Genomic DNA, 16,976 nt, shown 5'->3' with positions numbered 1-16,976 from the left:
ATATTCAAACCTTAGTGAAGATTGTTTAAAGCTATATACACTGCTCAGAGCCCCTATATGCATGTACGAGGGCATTCAACTTGCTATGAAGACCTGTTTGCGATAGTCGTCCTGTACACAGTTAGTAAAGAAACGGCTGATTTTTTAGATGCAGACTTAATAAAAGAATTAAATCTTGCATGATATCCTCTAGTTATGCCATCATTGGCATGGAAACAAAATGAAGCGATCTAACCGGCATTAGTTGATGCTCGCTACCACGGTTATGGAAAACGACTGACAGCGCTGAAAAGTTTTAATGCGAACAAAAAAATATTTCGAATCAGACTGTTTGAAAATGATTTCATTTGGCGGGCAGGTAAACTTGAACGAAGCATGTCTTTTTCTACAAGACAAATTCAATTTGGGAATAATTCATAATTTAAAGATGGTTGAAAATCTAGACGCTCTGGGTTCCCTGTAGACGTGATCGACAGCTTATGGTACATCTTATCGTGTATGTCAATCGCTGTCTCTGATATTTTATGTGGACGATTGTTCCTTTAATAAAGCTTGGAGTGGTCCCAAAATGCCCTGGTACGTTCGGCACGGTGAATGACTTTGGCGAGTGAGAAACTCTAAGATATCGCATTTCCAAGTTATCATAAATACATATATGTTGCCCCGTGCATTTTTTTTCGTTGCTCAATATAGTTGACTATTTTTGTCTGCCTCTTTTAGACATCATCTATGAAATGGTAAGTTTTATACAGACAAACATTGTTAGATTTAGGGTCTTTAAATCTTCTATTTTATATTGGATTCTAATATGAAAAGTCTCCTAAAAATCTGTCTTTTATTTTTTAAGGTTAATGTCCAAGATAAAATTGATACAACTGGTTCGGAGCTATATTTAAAGGTGTATAAGTATGACACGAGTAAATACAGAGTATAATACTTTGTGTTCGCAACTCAGCGGAATGCTCTGAACGATGTTTACGATACCAAAGGTAATAACAAACTGTTTCGAAAGAAGGGGAACAGCCATCTTAAGTGTAATTAATCGGTGCTGCCTTAAAGTGTGGACGTCACGGCTCAAAACAATCTATATCTACTGTTCTGTGAACCACAGTTTCCATGAATGTTTCATCTGTATATCTGTCTATGTAATCATCAAATTACATAAAATAAGCGCAGAGATATATTTCGTAAATATGTATGTCTTTCTTTTTACCTTTACTAAATATTGAGTGTGTGTGACTACGTTGGCAACGTCGAGCTCGTCCTGCTTTCCAACCTATTTACAAATCTATTTAACTCGCAAAGTACAACATACGTAAGGTCAGATACTAGGAAAATCTACCTGTAAAGAATCATAGGTTTTTTACTTCCCCATTAGCTTATAAATAAGAACTACAAAAATTAGCTATTCACAGGCCTGAGGCCTCGACTACCAAAAATATGAAAAGTTCCGATTGAAGGTTACAAGAAACGCACCATGTTTATTAAATATGCAGCAAATACTATCGTAGCTTATCATAGTAATTATAATAACAAAGGATAATAATATTGGAACTTTGAAAAGTTCTCGCTCGTGCAACCGCTACCCGCGGCAGCGTACTTTTCCTTTTAGGCACAAGCGGTTCGCCGTGTACTGTCGATAGAGCGTGCACTCAGAGGGGTCTAGCTAGTCGGGCGGACGGATCAGGCAAAGAACTATCTTAATTTGTCTTAGATATTAAAAAAATGAACACTTATTCGGTCCTGCGACGCATCTCTCTGGTCCCTTGGCGGCGCCAAGCCACCAGACGGCGCGTCTCGACACCATTCTGCGTTAACATGGCGGGGTTTTCAAGGTGCTATTATGGTTCACTCTTGTAATCAACGGTTAAGTGATAATGGCGCACATGCCCCAAGCGCAAAGCGGGCGCAGGTGCCGGTTACAGGCAGTCGATGGCAGGTATACCCAGGCAACGAAAAGAAGTTCGAGTCGCAATAAGGCTAAAACAAGAAAGGGTTTCCGCCGCTTGTTCGCAGGATAGGTAGAAGGGCTTAAACAACTTTTCTATAGATGCAAGCAAATAGATTCGGGGGTATGAGAAATGAAAAATTCAAGTCATTGTTAGAACTATTCTATTTTAAAAAGGCATATTTCAAGAAATTCTTTGAGCGTTTTGTTATCCTTGGCAAATCCATAAGCGAAGGACATAAATCATGGTTTAACTTATCGTCATCAACGTACACGGTTCGGTTAGCAAAAGGCATTAAAATATCCGTGAAGCAAATATTATTATTAGTTTGAACTTCGAAAGCTTTCTGGTTTTGCCTTTTGAGATGGCTTGATAACGATTAACTAACATTACAGATTTGATAATGAAAGCTATCTATTTATATTTTTATCATATCTAATCCACAAGATAGAACGGGATACGAAGTGAATACTATAAAGGTCACTGTGAAGCTTTGCTGAACGATAAGAAACCGAGTAAACAAGTATAGCTATCTGGATACCATTCCATGTGTTTTTTTTTTTACACCTTTGGCTATTTCTATTTTGTGAGCAAATCCTTGGAGTAATCTTTTCGTTATACCATTAAGAATTTTCCCTCATTAGAAGATCTAGCCGAATTGGGTCCTTCTGCATTTATTTTGGTTTTCTCCGACAGGCCTATGAAACGGCATAGTAATTATATGCTACGCTTTCTATTTGGTAATGGACGTTGACATTTGAACCAGCGATGGTCACATGTTCGTAGTTGCCATAGCAACGTACTCAAAAATGTGGAAGAAAGGCGCACGGAAGCCTGTTTAATTAATCATCATACGTTTGGATATTTATGTTTTCGAAGATTTCATACTGAGCTGAAATGATATTCGATAAGAAAATAATTTCTGAATCGTCTTAGGTAAATTTACTGTTTATAATATCATCGATGAAAAATCCAGTGATACACCAATGTTTTAAACACGGCCTCATTTTACGAATGATGCAAGTCTTTGAGGACTAATATTCTATTTATAGAAAAGGAACACTTACCTAATATAGTTCCAACTTTATCTAAACTCGACATTTTAGCGCCTGTATATATTGTACGCGTTTGATGAATGAATTCAGTTCCTATGACGATAAAATAACAGAGGAGAGCTTCGAGATAATATATTTGTGTATATATAAAAATTACGTATGAAAAGATTGTTGGATTTCTCCTAGTAAGATCGAAAGGTGCTATCTGCTGTGATAGATATTAATCCATGTTTCTTAATCTCAGTTAAAATAATGAAACTATTCGTTTCGGACATAATTGGTGGATCGCTCAGTACTTGTTAACACTGCAGAACACTACCGTTTCTTTGAGAATATTCTCTGTTTAGACTTGAGGTACAAGACTTAAAAAGGTACCTCTATGTTCGTACGAAATTACTTTCAACTGTATTTTTTATACGAAAATTTCGTATAAAAGTGGAAGCAATTATGATGAGCATTTGCGAAAGGTAGATAAACACTTTCATTTTTGTATCAAGACTCTACTCCCTATGGACAGCTCAATTCACATAGCGTTTGACGATTGCTGACACCCTAAAACTGAAAATAGCGTCTGTATCACTATTTGTTCACAATGTTAACAGTTATCAAAAGCATTTATATTAACCTCGAAACGTTTTTACAATGATTTTTATAGTAATGTTTTGTTAAGGCTTACTATTGGGAAATCACTATATAAACTACGCCATGCAGCAATCGAACGATTCCAGAGCAGAACGATCAGACGTTTTGCCTGGATTCTCTTTCAAATCAGGCCATACAAATTAGGCCTGTAAAGTTTCTATTGAAGCTAGCCAGCTTTCCACAGTAAACGGATTTTCTATACGATTTCTGATACTCCCGAATGCTTTTTTACACTTCTGTGCTTTTTACGATTAAAAAAAAATTAAACAATAATTATTGATTCTCGGTAGACAATTTTAATCGGTAAATGGCACAGATCCAAATAGCATTCCCGTAGTAAAATGCGACATATATTCTTGTGCTAGGGCATCATTGGTCTGATAGAATCGAGCTTTCCAATAAGACTAGATAGCATTAATCATCTAAGAAATCTGCTTGACCATCTATGATTAACGTTAGTTTTGTCCTCAAGAGTAGCAAAGGCGAAGGAGATCAGCCTGACGAACAGCAAAATACAGGGAGGTTAATACGATGTTTAAGTGCCTAGAGCGACGGCCCAAATTCATGTTAGAAAGGCCGGGCCTTCTTCGGCTTCTAGATTCTACGTACACGCACACCTTTGAATTGTACCTTCTCCAGCCAAAGCGTAATGTGGAATAGCATCCACTCTATCGGGGTAATCTAAGATAATTTATCGGGGATGAGATACCATTTATTCAGTTCCGTTTATTATGCTGCGATGTCAATATACAGGCGCACATATAATCACTGTGCTACTCGTTGATGTTTTCAATCGAAGGCTAGTTACCACATGAAACCTAATTCAACAGATTAGTTCCGTACATACAGATCTAGATAAAAATACTAGAAAAATAGAGGTGTCCTCAGTTTAATTATGATCCTGTATTTATTAGGTATTTAGGGCACGAATTTCACGGAGCTCATTCAAAACGATATCCTTTTTCCAAGGTTGTTGGATGTAATCTTCGAAGGCGTATAACCGTCGATTAGGAGATGACGGGCTCAAGAAGCAAATTCTCATGTAAAATGTGAGGCCATCAGGAAGAAAAAAGCTGTGTTATTGTAAAAGTACCGCTCAAAAATTAGAATGCTTAGGCAAAGAGCTCACTGCACACCAAAAAATTTGGTTGAATTTTTTCAAATAGCTCCTATTTTGCATGCAAGTCGTGTAGTTTCTGCCATTGGGGAGACTTGAGGCACGCTATCTGGTTTCTTTCAACCAGAGGCTTTTTAGTAGCATTAATAATATAATTCAGGGAAAGGCATTTCAGAGGTTCTTGGAATTGAGATTTGGCAAGAGCTTATGTCCAATAGTTATGTCGAACATTCTTTTGTATTCTTCATCGCTTCATTGAAATGTACTTCATTGAAAATTTAATATTGTATTGTAATAAAACTGATATATGCAATCGGATCTGAATACAACAACAAATAAGCGAATTTCTTTGCTAATTTTTGTTCCAGGCTTGGTTAAATGTAAAAAAAACCTTGAGTATGCTTCATGAAAATATTTAGGATCTTGCTTTATTTTTGTAGAGCACACATTTTAATCAAATATGGAATAATTATGACCTATTAATAAAAAACTAGGCTTCAACAGCCACTGCTACTTTTTCGACAGGAAGTTTACATACGGTTTTAATCTTTTTTCCCATGAATTATCAGCGGGGAAGTTCTCGATGCTGTAAATGGAGCGATGAAACGGATACTCGAAAGCAAGTTGGGCCAAGCTAAAACCGTATTGCTGTAGTCTTATTTTATACTTGTATATAAATCCAGTAATTTAATTTTTGATAATCTGTCTAGTTGAAGATGCATTAGACCGCTAATAACGCTCATTTTTTTTTATCACAGAGGTAAAATGCATTGGTAGTGATGAAAATGTAGTATCGCATAGCTACTGTTCTAGTTACTGATAAAAGGAGCGACAAAAGAGATACACAAACGTGGCAAACCGCCAAAAAAAGGGAAAGAACACAGGACGCCAACGTTAGCACGTCCAACATTTAGCGCACTACCCCTATTTATGAAGCTTTAGAAGCTTATCCACATCTATCCTTGTTTGGGATTATTCTGATGTATTAGAATGTTACTAGCGAATCCGAGAAACTTTGAAACTGAATAACTTTTTGAACTAGTTTGAATATTGACGTATGTTAGAACTGCTTTTCTTCATTTTTTATACACTGGCTCCAGTGTTTTAGCGGTCTCTGGGGGGTCATATACTCACCATATACGACCCCATTTGTGATTTCTCCATCTATAGCTTCTTGAAGTAAATTGATAGTGGGATATGCCTGGCCACCAATCGCTCTTTTTAGCCCATAGAAAACCCGTAATCATGGGCTTAGATCGGACGAATAGGCAGGTTCACGACAATGTTAGATATTTGTTTGTTCAATCCAACAAACAACTGAAGTATGGCGATGAGATCTAGCGTTCTCACCGAATAACTAGACTTCGTGCGTTCGATTGCTGTACCAGACGTCTATGACTTTCCCATGAAATTCTAAATAGGGAATTGCATTCATTGTTTCATGTTCGGCACGTATTTCATAGTAGTAGGTACTCCTAGCGTCCATCGCAAGTACCAACACCATCATACGCGCAAACCTACTCGATGCTGTCATCGAAGTGGATTTCTCTCCAGGGTGATGCCACTCTCTTGCTTAGTCTCGCCTATGGCAATTGTAGGTTTCAGGTGTATTTTTCATTGGTTAAAATTTCGCAGAGTGCATGTAAAATACACCACACACAACTGGTCTAAAGTCAATTTACAAGGGACTCATTTTTACTCAGTTTCCGTGTTTTTGGTATTTGGATTTTAATTCTATAATAGGTTACATGTGAAATTCCACATTTGACCCATACAGACTCCAACCTATGCTTTCGTAAGAAACCTCCTTGATTACGGCAATGCGTTCTTATCTTGTGAGTTCCAATATTTGGTCATCTTCTCGCTAACCTTCGACACTCGAATCTCCGTTCTTGAAATTTTCGTACCATTCGCGTACTGTGCTTTCGCTTAAAACCCCTTTATCCAATGTTTTCGCCCTCTTTCGACGACTTTTAGCGCTGTCGTTTTCAAAAAACAAAAAGTTCGACCACTGAGAGTTGATTTTCGACGCTAAAAAATGTTTTTACTTGCGAACTAATTTCTTCTAGAAAAAAACTCAGCCGGTTTGCATTCATAGATTTCTAGAACATCGGAGTATTTAGCAGGCAAATTTCGTCTGCTAGAGGCGCGTTGTTTAAAAGTTATTCCATTTTGAACTCTACCGGATTCACCTATAACAGCCTTATATTAAAAAAATCCATATGACCATACAGACATTTGATTCCCATTCTCGTCAATTGTCTTTTTTTTTTAATTTGAAGACACCGATTTTTGAGAAAATACATAAAATCATGTCCATGTAACTAGTTACGATGTTGACTTGACTTGGTTGATAGTAGTCACATTTCTGTGCTTACCATAGTTACTCGAAAAACGTACAAGCAAATGAACCAGATATGGTGGCGTGTCTAAATTGAAAATTTTCCTTATGGCTTGTTTCTAAGGCTATATCTAATAAAAAAAAAAGGTACTTCAACGAACTTTTTTGTATGTGGTAAAAATGTAATTTCCAAGTCATGTTTATTACAAGTCATATTCTATACAATTACCCTCCGTTTACTACAATGACAGCCCCAGTACAAGACCTAAATTACTAACTGGTCATTTTTGGGTTAAAATGGGGCCAAAAGTAGCAAATTACAGGAACACAAGATGGTTAAACGGCGCAGAAAGTATCAAAAGGTCTAACCGTTGTAGCCCATTTGCGTAATAACCTCCAGTACGATGGCTATTATTAATATTGCGGCTAAAGCAATATTGGAGATGGATGGATATAGTGTGATGAACGCAATCTACTCACAGAATATTATAATTATTAGGTATTCATGTTCTGGTGCCCATTTTTTAATAACGGTCCATGGTCCGTTCACCGCAACCGAAACCAGTTTGGACAGGAAGCTGTCTTTGAAAAGAAAAAGCTACGGCTGTGAGTTAATGTGTATAATTAACCACGTGAACTGGATTTCTCGCTGCTTTTTTATTCGTTGCTATCCAATATAATAATGCAGACGGTACTCTAACTAGCATTAAATGTACAAAATAGTAGAAACGATCAATCATCAACTGACAACGCGTAAGATAGAGTTAGACCGGAGGAAAAATCGTTTCATCGTCGCGTTTGAAATCACCCTCAGAGTTTTTGGACACTACTGAGTAGTAGATGAAGGCGTAACAACTTTGTGATAGATAAATTTAAAGGACGCTTTTTATGGTGTTTAATTTTTACAATATTCAGTTAGTTCTAGATGTCTGAGATTAATAAGTGTGCTTCGGTACTATGGCATAGGTTCATTAAGAGTCAATCGACTTTCTCATTTGAAAAGGAAATTCAAATATTTGCATAAAAGCGTCATAAAATAAAATGAAACTGACCATAACATGTACTTGGTTGAGTGTAAAGCTACAATTTTCTAATAGATGTATGTTTTTTTTCTTAGGTTACGAATTTCAGCTCAAGTACAGATTTACAGCATACAGATCATAAAATTGGACAACCGATAGTCTTCTATAAATACCAATAGTCATCATTCCTATTCCTACGAAAACCTTTGACTTATTTTTAATTACCTGCCATAGTAAGCAACGCTTGAATGATAATGTCTAATTAAGTCAAGAATAATTTATGATATATTTGATTTTTGAATATAAAGAAAATTAGCTTTAGTCAGCTACATTTAACTTGAACCACAAATTGATTTTGTGGCTTTCACTGAAAAGTGCAGTGAAAAAAACCTATGTCCGGTTGGACACTAGGACAGTATGAAAGGACAGTGGTAGGAAGACAGCACGATAATATATAAAAAACGGCTAAATCACTATCGGCGCAATGTTCAGGCAGCGAACTGACGGCCAGTCTAGGCTCAAGTGACAGTCATTGATCACTAATAGTCTATCCATGTTAGGAGTTTTTCCTCTTGTAAGCTTTTCCATTGTCATTATTTTTCTAATCAATCATTCTTATTCTGACTCTTCATATAACATTACTACTACGGACTGAGAACGTGGCTACCTAACAGAAAATGGAAGCCTGTCATGAACAGCCTCGCGTTCATCATAGATACCGTCGCCACACCTCATGCCAACTGATTGTCGTTTCGTAGGCCGGCGTTCAGCTCACTTCCCATCATGTTCATAGCTTAACTATGAATAATAATCACAAGTCTTGGATGCATTAGTACGCCTTAGAACACACGCCATATTGATGAAACGTCTGCTTGCTTAAGTTAAATTGCGAGTTTACTTACAATGGCTGAATGGGTAAGGAATGGTCATTGGGTGATATGAGCCAAATATTAAAGTTCTGCTCTTTACATTTACCAACCCGGCTTTTTGCCTAAACAAACATTCTACATCAGACAGTAAAATTCGTCCTCAATACAACAGTCCTTCCCAATAGGATAGAAAAAAAAACCAGTCGCTATTTACCAGTTGTTTGCTATTTGGGCATTACACACATGGATCATGTATATCTTTCTACTTGATATAATATTTCTTGAGTACTCTTTCACAACCCCGTCCGAGAACACTGTTCAGGTTTTGAGAATACGGAAAAACGTATCCTTATTTCAGAGAGATTCCGAGGTACGTGATCCTTTTAATATAAATTTCATTGATTGAATAGCAAGCTGACCGGTATGGCACGTTTTTTGTTCAGACAGCTAACATGGGACTCCAGATTTACGAAGTATGCGGCAATTGTCCTCCACTTGACAGAAATACCGAATATGTTCCTTGCTCATGCAAACACGATAAAGCTCTGCTTTTTAGCGCCTTGTTAATTGCTCAGAACATGTTCTGATTCATCAACGGGGCTTAAGTTCTGAATCTCGGATTGTGAAAATCGATCGGTAAATTAAGCCGCCCTACTCAGCCACACAGTCAACTTGAATGAAACGGCTGCAATTGCTTTCTGTAAATGAGCAACAAATAGCTACCTTATTAACATGAAAAACAACAAATTTTAAAAAACTATCTATCAAAATGATGGAAAAATATTTTAGATTACGTTACGTTATTTGAAGAGTAAAATCGGATTGTAAGATGTATAGGTAGAGGCAAAGTTCACCTACAGAGAAAAAGTCGGGTAAGCAAGCATGTTATTGATCGTACCTCAAGTTCGTAAGAAAAGAACTAGATTGAGTTGCTATTGCCGATAATTACTGGTGTTAGACAGATAACACTGTAATACTTCTGCCATTATAGCGAACATTTTATATGAGATTGGGTTATCCGACTGCCAAGTCACGTGTTCTTTTCCATAAGTACAGCTGTGTGGATGCAGTTCCAATTAAGGACATTTTCTTTATGTTTTAAGAGGCCTTGAGTAAGGTAGGCCAGGTATGAATGGGCATCAGAGCGCAAGTCTATCTTATGTAAACCGAATATGGTGCTTAGCCGCGTTGCTTACACTTATTTTTCCTATATCATTATTACTAATTCTTGATTTCTCTCTAAAACTTGATTCCGAATCAAGCCATATCTTTATTTGGCAATGCTACAAGTTGATAGGAGAGAATGGCCGGCGCCGCCAGATCAGCAGGCATCTAAGCTGGTTACCCACCCCAATAGGAGGGCTAGTTCACTGCATAATGACATATTCTCTCAATGCATGCTCTAAAGCTGATCCAAAACGCATCGTCTAAGACTTCTTTGACGTTGGTTAGGCGTTTTTTGGTTAGGCAATCCTTCTTCTTTGAGACCTCCCTAGTCAAAACCTTTCCTTACTCTAACCCTTACGCGATTGGATGATGTAAGATACGAAATGTTTCATTCCGTCACCGAAGGCACGCAGTATGTCTGCATTTCCGAAACGCTCCCTCATGTGAGGAAGCGCCGTGCATGCCCGCAGCGTGTGACGGGCCATGTGCGGTTCACAGCTGCCTCAAGGGGGCTTACTTATACTATGCAGCTGGCTTTAGAAAGCTCTAAAGCTTGTAAACATTCGCAATAGGTAATTTCTCAGTCACGTTGTATAATCCAAGCCTCAATGTTAGGGATAATGCCCCTGAATGCTGGCCCCACGGCCAATTCTCGTATAGCATCTCATTTGTCTTGCCACATACCGATATTTTTCCTTCGACGTCCTCTGTCGGGTTGTCCCGTAATATACGTATCCCTTTTACGTTTGAGTCTCTAGGTGTTGCATTACTAAGACCATGACCGCGTTTATATTGACCACGCTTGTCTACTCGAGCGATCCTCAACGATTGGACTTGTTAGGCTTTGTGTAGTAATTTTTTGACTATGTTGGCCATAGACTCCGACAAGGTGCAGGCGGGAGATCTAAACAGCACAAGACATTCTGCGACTACTATTAGAGGCATCCACTTCCTTTTTTCCGTAGAATTTTGGCTATTTGCATATATATTCCGATTGTTTTTGCTACAGCATGACTGATATGGCGTACTCGCCTTACTGAGCGGTCCAACTAAATTGCCAAGTATACTGCCTCTTTAACAAAACTAATCCGTTCGTCATACAGTATCAGCATGAGACGGAAACATTTATTTTCGACAATAAGTAACATTTCGTACATATTTAGTCACTCCAGTGTCTTGGTCCGCATAATAACAGCAAGGTTACTTGCAGAAAAAACATTTATGCTTTCGGTTGAAAATTTTGAAGACCTAGTATAGATGTTTCGAGCTTTACGACCGGTACCACCGCTAGGCATACCACCAGACACCTGGCTTCCAACACGAAACGAAGTTTGTTTATGCGTGGATTCGAACCTAGACAACAATGTGTTGCTAAGGTAAGTAGACAACTGCGTTACTCATTTCGCTATCACGAGGCTAAACTCACGCAATCATATTGAAAGTATCTCCCCGTTGGCTACCAATCTATCCTGTAAATAGTCAGAGACCAAAGGGATCAGGTAATCAGGCAAGTGAGCACTGTACATTGACGAATGCTGTTGAAAGCATTTTCAACATTTGAAAGGATCGTTAGTAGTAAGTCGCTCAAGTCTACTGTAGATTCTCTCACTTTCACCGTTAGCCTAATGACCCTGTCAACTGCAGACATTACGGACCTTTGTTTTCAGAAACCCAAACTGATTTTTAACAGAGGTTCTTTTTTCTATTAATGTTTTAAGCATTTGCTCAACGACGGCCTTGAAACCCTTTATAAGTATTTCTGGTACACATGTAGGTTTGTAAGTCTCATTTTCATTGGGAATAAGCAGCATTTCCCTTCTTTCTACTTTCTTGGGAAACAGCCTGAACTACGTATATGCGTTGCCACACAGTCAGGATATCTGGAAACTTCCTAAAGGGCGTCGTCGTAACTGTAGCTAGATTTTATCCGCCCCAGGAGCTTTGTTTAGCTCGATTCGCTCACTTATCCGTTGCACTGCTCCGGGAATCGTGGTTATTAAACTCCGTTCTATCAAAAAGCCTGACAGAAGGAGACAAGGAATTGATCACTCCTTCTTCCTTTTCTTCAGGAAAGACTACCTTCTTGTTCTAGTTTGCTTTCTTCGTGATGAGCTTATAGGATCAACGCCATGGGTTCTTCTGTATCTTTTCTAAGCACTCCTTTGATCAAGTCGATTTTTTTTGTATTCTGCCTGAGAAATGCTTGTAGCGCACCTAGCGACCACTGTTTGTATTACTGCTCTTGTGCCCCATATGTCCCGAGGAGACCCCGCAATGACAACTTGAGTATTTCCAAATTCAATCAACGACTTCACGACAGGATCCATATGAATTTTCTATAGTCCTATTTGGGTTTGAGTAATAAGAGTAAATTGCATCTAGGTTCTGGGTTCGGACCCGAAAGAAACTCTTCTTGCTTCCCGTTGTAACCCATTCTCTGTACTTCATGTGCGCTGTGCCGTTGAAGCTACATATCATTTGGCGATTCTTCGGTAGGTCAATGTTAGGCCTGCTAATAATTAGTAAGCCAGCCTCTTCTTTCCAGCTAGCTCCTCGAGCAGATCATAAGAGGTTCTGCTCTTATAATAGTTCAGTTGAAGGACTCTGATCATTGCTCACGCTCTCTTATCTCTGTTGTTTCAGTTGAAGAGGAGCGTTATTGTGTCATTTCGAAGGAATCGCCCTCAGCAGTCTGCTCGTTTTTCGGTGTCGGGGTCTTGCAAGCAAATAATTTGCTCGCATAATTTACCTGCATCTGCCTGCCAGTTCCTCGGCGATTGTTGATTAGTTTCTCGGGTCGTTTGTAGAATTTGCAGGATAGTCCACCGTATAGTTGCAGCAAAAGGTTTTACCTCTGCAGTTCTATAAAACACGTTCCAAGAACACACATTGGTGGCATTTTTTCGTCGTTTCTGTCTAATCAGACCACTCTGTCTTTCATCTTTTGACATCAAAGGCAGCACGTCACCGTGACCCATTCGGTTACCTGTGAGTGGCCTATGCTGTGTAAAATTTGCCTTATGCTAGGATTCTGTTCTCCACTGACGGATTTGTAAGGGAGGCTCTACCCTATTACCGGTTAGTGGTGTCCTTCATTGGTTCATTGACAACGAAGCAATCTTTGTTTACCCCAGTATCTTCGATGGCCCTAGAGACCGCCTCCGCGGAGGTTCCTTCTACAAGATTCCTGATTAGCAAGCGCCTGTGGGAGGTAACATCAACTGATACCAAGTCATCCCTTTTCCCTCGAGAGCTTTCGCAAAAGCTTGAGATATTTGCGCGCATACTTCTTTTACTTCAATCCTGAAGTCCCTGTCTCGTGAAAATTCAGTTTTCGTGACTCCAACTTTGTGTAGCGACAGAACCACATGCCGTTGAAATTTTTTCAAGACAATGGCAAAGAGGGGCTTTTGTCAGCGTTTCCCAGTAGTATAAGGTTTGGGACAGTGTCGGCTACCGCCTTTGTGTTTTCCATCAGCTCCAGGTGTATCTTGTAAGCCGCAACATGAGCAATTTTCAAGAAAAGCCTATGGTTTCCCATATTCGAATTTATGCAGCATAGTACGGTGTTCCCAGGTGCATACTCGGAAGTGCGTTCTGTTGAACTAAAGGTTTCTCTGATAAGGCTTTTATTCTCGTTTAGTGAGGTCTTTTGCTTCACGTCGACAGCAACCACCGCCCTCCTAGACTTGGTAGTCCCATCCTCACCCGTTACCCGTATAGGACAGATCATAAATCTTGATATGGGTCTCTTCTTAATTTGCCAAACTGCGTAGCCCTGTTTGTCGAAATCAGGTTTTTTCTTTTACATTTTTTTGACAATCGACACCTGTAGGGGTTATCAGTGGTCATGTTAAATTTTGATGGTCTTGTGGCTCTCTAAAATTCTTCGGGCCATTCAGCAGGATTATGATTTTAATTTCCAAGTTGCACTCGCCTATCTTTGCTCAAATCTTCCATAGTTGTCCTAAATAATGCAGGGTTCGGATCCCCCCAGCCACCTTCGCCCCTTATCCAGACAGAGCGAGACTCAGGCAAACATGCTTTTCAAGCGCCAATCGGTCCAACAGGTCTCGAATCGTGTTATAGGTAGCAGGGTCGTTCACACCGCAACGTTCGCGTCGAGAAATCAAACATTGGCCGCTTTCGGAATTATTTCCTGTGCCTTGGCATGCGACGTGTTTGGCCTGGCAGAGTGCGTGTACGATTCAAAATAAAGGCCGTTTATTATAAGGCTATTTGTGGCACTACTACAAGACAAAAAGGTATTATCTAGAAGCGACGCCTTTTATTGGCTCAGTTCCTCTGTAGATAGCATCTCAAATGAAGGTTGGCATTTTGTTCGAATAATATTTCGATCAGATAATATTCGAAAATTGATTTATTGATTGACAACGATTTCTAATGTAGAGGGCTTTTTCTATTTGTATCTTGAACGTAACATATTCTTCTTTTGGGCCCAGAAATGTGGCAGCCTACTATGGGTGTTTGGGCACTATACAAAACTTCCTTAAGCTAATCACATAACTCTTTCCCGAATTTGCTTCGCTCTTTCGTTTTTATCAGCCATTGAAAGATAGGATTGTCTCATATTTATTAATATACGCTAGTGACAGGTAGATATTAAGTGCCTATTACGTACATTTACTAAAACAGTTTGTCGTCTCACGTTTGCCATTGCCAACTTTATACATTCTGTGTATTATTTCAGTGCTACCGTACAAATCTGGAAACGTTGACCTTCCTTAGTCAAGTACTGAGATGTCTGCTACATGGAGATGGAAATCAGCAGGACAAGGATGAAGGTGGTTTGCATACAAAGGTCAATAATATGGTATTTCATTTTCTGCAATGTTATCTTTATCGCACACAATAGAGAGTTAGTTCACGTCGTGTATATTTCCGAGATTCTGAAAAGTATATGTAACCTTTAAAAGTTATTGGCTTCTTGCCATGAATTCTTTCCAAAAGCAGAACCTAATGTGAAGCTTATGTGCATTACGATAAGCACTAAGGTAGAAGTTATCACGTGATATCTTGCAAAAACTGCCAGACGTACACTCAGCGAAAGTCGCACGGTTATTACGCATCGCAATGCCAGTCACCGAAAATGAACAAAAAAGTAATAATTTTAAATATCAGCTCTACAGAAAAATTACGACCGCATTTTTTATTTTATGTAAGTTTTGCGCCTCTTCCAAAAAAAGGTTTTTGTTGAGATCTCTAAAACCTACGGGGTCTACCAAAGATCGATCCCAAATCAGCCTCAGAGATCTTCATGGAAATACAGCGTATGGCACAAATTTAACGGGCTGTTTATCCTAGACGACATCACAACAAACTCGATACGATCCACTACACTGCGCTGTTTTCAAAATAAGAGTCAAGATCAGCCATTACCCAATCTTTCCGTGCTGTACAACCCTCCGAGATTAAAAACTTCCTTTTTGCGTTCGAAGTCGGCGATTTACGTTATCGCAAGTTTCCACGCCTTTTGGCAAGATTCGAAAAATGCTTTCATGAAGCGATGCTGGGGATCCCTAATAGAGTCGAATTATGAAAGACTCAGAAATTCATTAAAATGAGTCCAGAAGGCATTTTTGATACACCTAATTAGAGAAATATATAGGCGTTTTAGGAACAAAAATATTCATCTACATAGGCTTAGCCTCTTTAAGCCTTTCCACATAGTCTGAACTTTCCACATAGTCTAAACTTTTTGGTCACTTTGAACTCTTATAAGTCGGGACTTTTTGGGCCTGCTGTCAGCGCAAAATTTAATTCGGTTAGAATTTTTCTACATGTTATTGCTTGACGCATGACTGCTATTGATAAGCTAGTTGCAGGAATGTTTTGAAGATGACCAGTTAATAATTTAGGTATCGAATTAAGGCTTTAATCGCTTTGAATGGCGATTATGTTGAATAAAAATCGTCGCCAGAAGTGACTCTTTCAACACATACGAAAAATTTCATTGAAATATCACTTTCTATTAAAATACCTTATTAGAGGCAAAGCATGAGGAAATCCCGATTTAAGTGCCGTACTCCACTTCTTCAAAAGATAAGACCTCTGTCATAAAATAGAATATGTATTATGTGAAATAGGTTTTTCCACGAAAGTTAAGAGCCTCAATTCAATCTGGTAGCTCCAATCATTTAATAAAAAATATTTTTTTAACAGAACCATACGTTGCATTTAATAAAATAATAAAAACAAATAAGTGAGCTCACTATACTGTACATTATTATTTTATTACAATAATAAGTGTTTAACTTTTATGAGTTTCAGGAAACCAATGCATCGAGGTCATGCGGACGTCCAAACCAAATTGTAAACGTGGGCTTCTGTGCCCTCACTGATAATTTGATCTATATGATTTAACAGCTTCAGCTAAACATCTGTTGAGAGGTTTTGTTGTAGCAGAACAATAAGGGGAACAGACACAATAATGTAAATCGCGGAAAGACTTCGTATTAATTAACTATAATAAAATTAGTTTATTTTATGTAAGTTTCGCGCCTCTTCCAAAAAAATGTTTTTGTTGAGATCTCTAAAACTTACGGGGTCTACCAAAGATCGATTCCAAATCAGCCTCAGAGATAGACGGTTATTTATATTCAATAGACGGTTCAACATAGTTAACGGAACCATTGGCTTAAGGATTTACATACACCGCTAATGGTCCACGTTTGTAAATTACCGGATAGTCAATCCGCGATACTTTCTGATCTGCGTTATGATTCTTTTCATTGGCTTGCCTCACGACGACGGTAGCTATAATGTATTCGCAGCAAAAAAAAAATTAGAATGA

At 38.6% G+C, this 16,976-nt stretch overlaps 1 long non-coding RNA gene across 6 annotated transcripts; it reads left to right on the top strand.

Annotated features, from left to right (window-relative positions):
• Positions 1 to 11,311: 11,311 nt before the first annotated feature.
• On the top strand, positions 11,312 to 16,767 carry LOC147757063 (uncharacterized). Of its 6 annotated transcripts, none has more exons than XR_015324990.1 (3): positions 11,312 to 11,538; positions 14,874 to 14,984; positions 16,454 to 16,767. It is a non-coding gene; the product is annotated as an uncharacterized LOC147757063 (long non-coding RNA). The 6 variants fall into 6 exon arrangements; XR_015324989.1 differs by having other exon boundaries at positions 14,874 to 14,996; XR_015324991.1 differs by lacking the exon at positions 11,312 to 11,538 and adding an exon at positions 13,258 to 13,373 and having other exon boundaries at positions 14,874 to 14,967.
• The last annotated feature ends 209 nt before the right edge of the window (positions 16,768 to 16,976 follow it).

The sequence above is a fragment of the Varroa destructor genome, unplaced genomic scaffold (assembly GCF_002443255.2).
Source record: "Varroa destructor unplaced genomic scaffold, Vdes_3.0 BEIS01000003.1, whole genome shotgun sequence".
In the NCBI taxonomy this organism is placed as follows: Eukaryota; Metazoa; Arthropoda; class Arachnida; order Mesostigmata; family Varroidae; genus Varroa; species Varroa destructor.
The sequence above is the reverse complement of the archived record's forward strand: the minus strand, read 5'-3'. Positions and strand labels throughout refer to the sequence as shown.